This window comes from Nanorana parkeri, unplaced genomic scaffold (genome assembly GCF_000935625.1).
Source record: "Nanorana parkeri isolate BGI_ZX_2015 unplaced genomic scaffold, ASM93562v1 scaffold867, whole genome shotgun sequence".
Taxonomy (NCBI): Eukaryota; Metazoa; Chordata; class Amphibia; order Anura; family Dicroglossidae; genus Nanorana; species Nanorana parkeri.
In genome coordinates, this window is record NW_017307135.1 from 702,153 (window position 1) to 711,695 (window position 9,543).

Here is a 9,543-nt window from a genome sequence, read left to right on the forward strand (position 1 = left end):
GTAATAATTTTTTTCTCAAGCATACTATGCTAGCCTGCCAACTGTACCCTTGACCCCTCCCTACAATAATCCCTAAAATTAGGAAGAGAAATAGAGCAAATACCCAATGCCCTCTTGAGGTTTTAAACAAATTCCACGGTTATTCTATTATACACAGAACAAAATAGGAACAAGTAAACACAGAATAGATGTTTTTTTATAAAGAGATCTCCACTCCATCTTTACATCAAGGGAGTTGTTTATGGAGGAAGTTGAAAGTGGTTAAAGAAGAACTCCAGGAAATGTTTTATCAACCCTTGCGGTGGGGCTACCGCTACACTGCAAGGGTTAAGTGCTTGTTTGTGTCTTGGTGCTAAAATAAAGTTTATACTCACCTGAAGCTCTGAGCCAGCCAAATGTCAAAGCACTCCCACCAGCCTGTCTCCCCCTCCTTGGACCTTAGACTGCTACAGAGGAGGGGAGAGACGATGGAAGGATCGGTCTAAGAAGAAGCTGGCTCGGACTTTCAGATGAGTATAACTTTAACCTAGACACAAACGAGCACTTAACCCTTGCAGTGTAGGGGTAGCCCCACTGCAAGGGTTAATAAAACATTTCCTGGAGTTAACAAATTTATATAACAAATCTTAATGAAAATCAGCCTTTTATATGGTTTTGCAATAATACTTTTATAAGATAATGCTAGCTTTATTACTATTATTTCTGTAGACATTTGTGCCTAAAAAGACCCACTTGGATTTCTTTTCTGTTTTATTGGATCTAATACGAGTCTAATTAGGATCCAGCAGACGTAGCAAACTATAGACCAATCTCTTTCATAAAACACAACTTGCAATTATTGACCAAGATTTATGCTAATAGACTATCTTCCTGTACAGGTAAATATGTGCGCAAAGAGCCGGTGGGTTTTATTCCCAATAGACAAGACCCGGACCCAATCCACCGAGCCTTGGATCTTATATTTATTTTGCGTTTGGGCTGGATGAGGAAACAGGGAAACCAGGGAATGTTAATAGACCTACACAAAGCATTTGACTTGGTGTCTTGGGAATACGTGTTTTCTACTCTACAAACATGGGGATTTGGACATAAAATTCCTGTCCACCTTGAAGGTCTTATATCTATCCCCAACAGCTAAAGGGCTACCCTCCATCACCTATCATATTCACAATTGCTATAAAAAAAACACTTGCATAGGCCATTAGAACAAACATGAATATTAGGAGGATAGTCATCAGTGAGAACAGAAGTGCACTCTTTTTGCTTTCACCTTTCTCATAACAACCTTTTCCAACCTTCTGAAATTGTTTCATACCTTTTGGAGAAGCCTCAAAACTTAAATTAACCCAACTAATCCAGAAGCTCTGAACATACAGTACATTTACCAGATAGTATTGTATCTCAGCTTAAAATAAACTTTAACTTCCACTGGCAAACTGACACACTTTCTTATATAGGAATAGAATTGACATATAGCTTTAAAAGCTTATATAAAACACAAATATTTTCCAGTTTTAGAAAGATTAGTAGAAGACACTTCATATAGCACTGTAAGAACTTAAAAAGCAACAATCCCATATTGTTACATTTTTTTGGCATTCTCTGTGCTGTAGATTGCCCTCAAAACCCCCTCAATGTGACCAAGAATCAAGGAGGGTTAAGTGTTCCCGACACAGTAAATTACTACTAAGCAATACAGGTTGCTCAATTTACAATGATATATTCTAAATCCTATGGGCCAAACTAAGTTAGTCTGGAAGCAAAGGCCAAGGAGCCTTGTGCCGAAACAAAAGATCAGCCATTATGTGCCTGGTGCTCTGAAATTCTCTTAAAGTATGGAATGACATTTATTAAGTGTACCCCCTTGGGTCTCCACACTGTCCCATAGGACCTGTCTTTAGCAACCCTCTGTTTCCAGCTGGAAAACATTTTAATGCTGTCTCATGGTGGATTGAGAAAAATGTATATAGGATTCATCAGTTTCCAACAGCGAAATGAATATCGAGCATCAATCACCTACACTATAGTTTGCAAATGCCTCCCTAGGAAACCTTTCGCTGGCACTAGGTCTCAAATTTTTTCACAATCAAATTAAAATGTCTGCATACTTAGCAAACAAGATGCCACCTAAATGAATCCAGCTGTTAGTCTCCAGGGGGTGCATTCTTTCTTTGTATTCACTGTTTATGGGTTTCACTGATGGGTTTCCACACATGAAAGGTTAGGAAACAGATATAAACCAGGAGATTGGATGAGAAGGATGAGCATCTCTAAAGGGATCATAAAAATGTCCCTAATAGAAGCAAACTATAAAGTATCTAATAAGTGACACTTGGTGCCAACCAAACTTACACAGATGCACCATGATATATCTCCTAATTGCTTTGGACAGTGCAGCCATCTGGAAACCATGTTTCATATATGGTGGCAGAGCCCTAAAGTCAATCACTTCTGGACAAGAATTTTAAACTTGTACCATTACAAACATTATTGTGCCTGAAAATGCTGATTTTTATTTTGCTGAATAAGGCAATCCCAGGAGTTTCAAGACTCTTTTAGAGACTGATCCATTTTATCTTGTTAGCAACCAAAATCTTTTCCTCTGCACCTTCAGTAGACTACAATTCACCCCTGGCCCATGTAGAAAGGTATGTAAAAGCAGAGTTTCCTATGCTGTTTCAATAATTTTTTCCCATTCTAACAGCCAGTGCAGTTTAAATATGAAAGAAAACCACTGACTGATTGCCCTGTAAAACAGAGAAAGTTGTTCTTCTAGACACTTTTATATAGGAGTTTGCCTGTGCAGACTGCAGATCTGCTTTTATCACTGCCCCATCTGCTCTACAGAAAAAGTAATCAGTAGTCATTCTGGTATAACCATAACCACACAAGCCATTATATCTTATCATATATCACTGATACCATATTATTATAAAATAGGACAGTTTGAGAATTACATAGTTCCTCTTACCTCAAAGTTGTGATTTTCAGGCTTCTTACGTGTTTGGAGAGGTGCTGCTACTGCTTTCTAAATACAAGATGTTTCTTAAATAGGAATATAATCCAATTTCCAATAGAAAGAAGTATATAACCTTGGGCGTAGGCTAGGTCAATGTAATGTGTGGTCCATTCCCTTAGCAGTCATTTGTCATACTTCTTTTCTTAGGCATTCGCTAACCTGACATTAACAGAGGTTACTGAGAATAAAATAACTTTCCTGATATAATGCGCAATAAATGAGACTAACTACAGCTACAGTATATTTCCCAGATCACTTGGCACAGGCTCGTGCATGCCCAGAGTGATCTCCCACTGGACATTCCCAGTCATTGCAGACTGTGGTGAAGTCTCTGATGATCTGGGATTTTGGCATCATGACAGAAGAACAAGCAAAATATGGACAATGATCTCTGCATCTGTTTTTCTGTGCGATGTTGTTGCTACTGCTGCTATTTTCAGGGTTGGATGTCTGCCTTAGAAGTGGTTCAAGGTTATTATCAGATGTGCCACCTCAAGACACTTTATCCTGCCTGCAGCACATTAAATAAGACCAAACGGCTACAATGCATTTACAATGAAAATCGACTTGCTGAAAAGTAGTTATTTGTATTTAATTAATATTGAATTTGTCTTCTTACAGGAAATTTGGTATCTGGCCTTTGGCCTCTGATCTTTTCAGTGTAATGGTACACACCTCTACATATCAATTCTGTGGAAAAAAGGGAATCAATGATGATTTGTTGTAGAGATTTTCCAGTGTAAACTTGTTAACTCAACAACTTGTTAACTTGTTAACTCAATATACAGTGCAATGCCTGATTGTGAATACATTTTCACATGAAGCTAAGGACAGTACATCACTTTCTCTTGAATTTGACCCAGCTGTTTTGAACTTCCCCTTCGTACTACACTCACTTGTCACTTGATAGTTTTACTAGGGTAGAAGAGGATATAGCCATTCTTAAACCTCATGGTCAATGGGGAGGAAGCTGATTCACTCCTTTTCTTTTTATCAGTGAACAGTTTTCCCCATGTAATTCCTTTATTAAAGTAGAACTATGGGCTTAGGGCTTTTCCCCATAGTTCTCCTAAGGGTAACGGGAGGACACAAACTGGCGTCCTCCCGTCACCCAAAGCTCAGTATCAAGTCTGTCTGGATCCACCCAGCTGCGTGAGTGACAGCTGGCTCTGCCTATCTAGTCAGTGCTGGAGGATCGGACATGGGAGGGGGGGGAATCCCTGCAGGGAGTCGTGAGTGACAGTCACGGCTCTCTGTACGGATAGATCGAGCGAGCGCCAGTATGTGTTTGCTCACTTCCCGATCTACTGAGCCGACCTGTGACAGTTGCATTGTCACAGGTCGGCTCAGATTATGAGACAGAGTGAAAATCACTTGCCTCATAATTCTCCTTTAAAGTAAATGACAGTTGTCAATGTCCCCATTGGAAAGTATCCCTTCTAAAATGAACATGCATTTAGGAGAATTGTTAAAACAGCAAGGGGACTGTCAATCTCGTTTAACCTGATGTGACAGCAGGCAGGTAAAACCGCCTGGGTGTATCCAGGATGGCATATACTGTATGTGTGTCCCAGGTTCAGGTTGTACACAGACTTCTTCCACTAGAGGGAGTGCTGGGAAGGCTTGAGTGGTTGAGGTAATGAGCCCAACTGAAGCAAGCTGGCTCAGTAGTCCTCTATAAGAACTCCCAGACTGCTCAGAGATTTGCTCCACCCTGGAACCAGTTTTGTGCCTGAATAGCCTGGGGAGCTTTCTACCTACCTGTGTGGTAAATAAGAAAAAAACTAAATTGTGTGGTGAGACACAGCCTGTGTGACAGTTTGTTGAATAGGGAGATAGGTGCTAGGGGCAGCAAAAGTTTGCACCTAGTTGTTAGTGAGGGAAACAGTGTGTATAGTAAGTTGTCAAAAGGCATGTATATAGTGTAAATAAACTGCACGTGTGCTTTCACCTGAATAAATTGTTGCTTGCTGTGCCTAATGTTTATTTTGTGAACTCATCCAGGGAGTCACACACACACACCCGCTGCTGAGCTAACACCCTCACAATTGGTGGAGAATGCGGACAATCTTTAATCTCATCCTCAGCAGTCGGCCAGATGTTTCAGAGGCTGCGAGGCAAAGGGTGACGTAATGCACATCTGGTGGACATGCCTGTTGCTTTTGGATCAAAACATTCAGACTACTAAACACAATCCTCCAAACGAATGTACACAAAGACCCGCGGTTCGCCCTGTTACACCTTAACCTCTTGCCGTCCGCCCGTAGTAAAAAAACGGACGGACGGCACTGCAGCATCTGCGGGTTGCCGTCTCCAGAGAACCTCACGAAGTCCCAATATAAATTGGCAGTCTTCACATTGCTGGCTGCAAAACAAACCATAGCGCAGGCATGGAGGAAACTGCAAATTCCCTTTAGCGGGGTTAGTCGAAGACTAGATTAATTTTTCATTAACGAAAAGCTGTCCAGTATCCTGATGGATACCCAAAACAAATTCCGGAAGGTCTGGGATCCCTGGCTGGTACATGCACACCAACCATTCCCCACACAAGTCAACGACAATCTGATAGGAAGCCTATGTCTGGAGGAATAGCCCCGCTGCCACACACTTCCCCCTCCCCTACTTCTCCTGTTCTACTCTCCCTTCTTCCCCTCTAGTACTTCACCTCTGGCTCTCTTACCTCTTTGTTATGCACCTCACAGCACTGGAATCATTTAGCCCTAGTTGATTTAGATGTTACCCATAAGGTGATTGTACTATGTGCCTTATACTTGACGCTGTATTGTATTCATATCTCTTGATGAACAAATAAAAAATAATTGATTAAAAAAAACAGGTGGTGCCAAGGCCAGCGTGGAAGATTTACTGAGACAGCTTGCTGTGGCAAAAGCCAATCAGCAGCAGGCAAATATTAGGCAAAGGCGTGCAAATGAACAAGTGCAGAGAAGTCTGGAAGCCCAGCAGCAAGCACAGCAGCAGGCTCTGGAAGCTCAGCAGCAAGCCGAGGCCCACTACATAGACTTGTTGCAGCAGCAGGAGCAGAGATTCCAGCAACAAATCGAGGCGTTAATGCAGCAGCGTCCGCAGAACCAGCAGACCAAGGAGGCGAGTGGTTCCAGTAATACACATTCATTTCATGTCATTTAAAAAAAAAAAAAAGGACCAACCTCCAGAACACTGCTACAGAGCCCACCATAGACCCTGCACAGCCCACCAGAGGCCCTGCGGAGTCAACCTGACAGCCTGTATAGCCCAGCTGAGACCCCCCACAGCGCATCTGACAACATGCAGAGCCCACTTGAGATCCCGCACATACCATAGACCCCGCAGAGCCCACCTGAGAGTGACCCTGTAGAGCCCACCATAGACTCTGTACGGTGGGCTCTGCAGGGTCGCAGATGGGCTGGTCGGGGTCCCTTTACCTGTCAGCCCTATTCCGCTCGCTGTTGGGCCCCGGCCTCCTCCACCGCTGGGCCCCAGCCTCTTCCTCTTTCCCCATCGCTGCTGGGCCCCGGCGTCCTCCACCAATGTCACTGCAGCCTCCAGGCCCCCTGCCTCCTCCACCTCAGCTGATGGCTGTCACTGACTCTGCAGTAGCTGTAAGGAGGAACATGTTGCTGCAGAGATCTCAGACAGGTTGTTAGTGATGTGGACAGTGGCGCGTTCCTCCTCACAGCCACCAGTGACAGTCCTGGAGCCTGTGATGCCATAGCAACCCAGACGGCCTGCACGGCTTCAGGGGGATCCCTCAGTTTCTGATCCTGGCCGGGCCCCCCTGCGCTCCAGGCCCCATAGCGGGCAACTGGGTTGCTATGGCAATACTTCAGCCACTGGAATGGAGAAATCTTTACTGCCAGATATTGTATGTAGAAGCTGCAGCTCCCTGTGACTGCCTAAATAATTATTGCTTCTGATGGGATGCAGTCACCGTCCGGCCGATAATTTTTCAATTTTTAACTTTTGTCGTGTGGCTTAAATATCAGACGATTCCAACGCCCATTTTAAGTGATAATCTCTCTTAAAGAGCCCCAGATAGCTTTAAAAACCTGACAGCGTTTCTAATCCTTCTTAACTCTATTCGCAGAAAAGGGTTCAGATAGGCTTACATTTATTTCAGCTTGTTTATTAGAGCTAAATAAATATACCTGAAGTGATACTAAAGTCAGAATGTTTTAAAACTATTTATACGCTGCTTAAATCACTTACAATGGATGCTGCTCCTTGATGTTTAAAAGTGCCACCCTTGTGTGTGCTAGTAAGCTGTGTGTGTGTCTCCACAAACACACCGGTACAGAAAGGCACACACTCCCCTGCCCCTTTCTCCCCCTCCCCCCTTCTTTCTCCTCCCTTCTCCAAGCTAGTAGATGAGCAGCAACGGAAACTGCAGTGTCCCTTGTGATCTTGTAATGGACAGGAAGTTCAGGGAAGCCAAGCTGAGAGAGTTGGAGTTGTTCTGAAACATGATGACTGTAAGTACTCGGGCAAAATGAAAAGAAATATTTTGCTCTGCAATGTACATTTGTTTAATCTGGATTCATTGTTGAAAAAAGTTTAAGAGTGTGATACTACTTGAAGCCCCACACCAATACAAGCACATCTATGAAAGTAGTGCATATTTCTCAAGCCTTTTGTATAGTTCAGGCAGAATTAACCCAACACAGTTAGATTTCAGTAAGTGACTTTCAAGACAGATTGCAAAACTGGGTCACAAGGTTATGTGTAAGATGAAATACTAATTAACTAGAAAATGCTAACGTTTGCAAATATAAACACGGATTTGCCATTTTCCATTAATAAACATGTTTCTCTAAAAAATAATGTTTCCTTACACTGAATGGACCAGCCATTAACATATTAACCACTTGCTGACCATGGTGTTAAACCCCCTTCCTGGCCAGGCCATTTTTCAGTATTCAGCACTGCGGTACTTTGACTGACATTCAGTCATGTAACGCTTTACTGAAACAAATTTTATACCATTTTTGGGGGACAGATAGAGCTTTCTTTTGGTGGTATTTATTCACCACTGGGGTTTTGATTTTTTACTAGATAATAAAAAAAGTTCTGAAAAATTTGAAATAAAAACTGTCTTCCCTACGCTATGTTATAAAACATTTAGTTTAGTATAGATAGGGTTTAGATGGGGGTCACATCGGGTAGACACCAAACATGTCTAGCTTTAAAATCGCAAAAGCCATGCTTTTCCCAGCAGAGAAAATGTTGTGCACTGTACAGTGCTGTTGTTTGTGTAAATAGATTTTTGTATGGTAGCTATAGTGAAAATTTATCTGAACACACACATGCGTGAATGAGGACCAAGAGTCACATGTCTTCCGGGTAAGCTTGCCTTCAATTCAATTAATGCTTATATTTATCCCATCGTTGGTGCTCTCGTTAATTAAAAAAACGGGTGGTCATTGCAGATACAGCCACACAGATTTCTCATATAATTGTAAATGTTTGCAAACAGATTAGGCAGATTCCCTTTTTTGACTGATAGGGAGCGTGCAAGGATTTATTTATTTATTTTCTCTAATTTTTTTTATAATTCGCAAGGATTATAAAAACATGTCAACAGCAAGAAGTTCAATATAGTGACAAAAAACAAACAAACACCGGTTTAAAACTTCGCAGTTTTTTAGGAAGTAGAGGCCAATACTCTCAGATATACTAGACATAGAGAGCCATCCCCTTGACCAGAGTCGATTATTAGATGCTGGAAAATCCTTGGCCAAATAGTGCTTGCAGCCAATTAGCTGCAAGTACTGTGCGGGTATTCTGACAGTGGCCCGTGCCACTGTCACAATACAATCCACCCAGTGGGAGATTCGTTCATTCATGCTGTTAGCAGGGATGGAGGAACCTGGAATATTTTCTTCATTCAGCCTTCAAGGCTGAGCGAAAAATATGTTACCGTGTAAACCCAGCTTTAGTGTACAGCTCCAAGAAGACATTTTAAGTGTGTTTTGATGGAGTGAGAAAAGACAGTGGAAAAAGGTAATTTGAGATTAAACAAGAGGGGCGATGAAACAATGAAAAAGAGGAGAGGAGAATGCGCCACGAGATGGGGTGGGGGGAAAATGAAAAAGTGAAGCCAAGACGATCAAGGCAAGAAATTGAGATGCACAAGAGTGAAAGGAAAGACCAACTGCAGTTCCCTCCATGAGGGAGGAACCTATGCCTGAAATTCAGGCTTGTGATGCGCTTAGGAGGAGGAGCACCATTAGAATATATATTAGGGATGCACAGATACTTTTCGAGTACCAGTGCAGATACTTGGCATTTTCATGAGATTCAAGAATTCTGGTCAGAGGTTACCCAAATAATTCATGGACCTTGATTTCAGTTGCAGTTTTGCAGTGTGCCTGTTTCATCTTACGCCAATGCCTTAATCCCTATATATATATTGTGGTGAGTCAGCAGGGCTGAGAGCAAAGAAGGGGTTAACTTGGGAGGGCAGATGCATATAAAACTTTTCTTCAGCTTTATTTTGCTGTGTCTAGGTTTTTTTATAGCTTGATAAA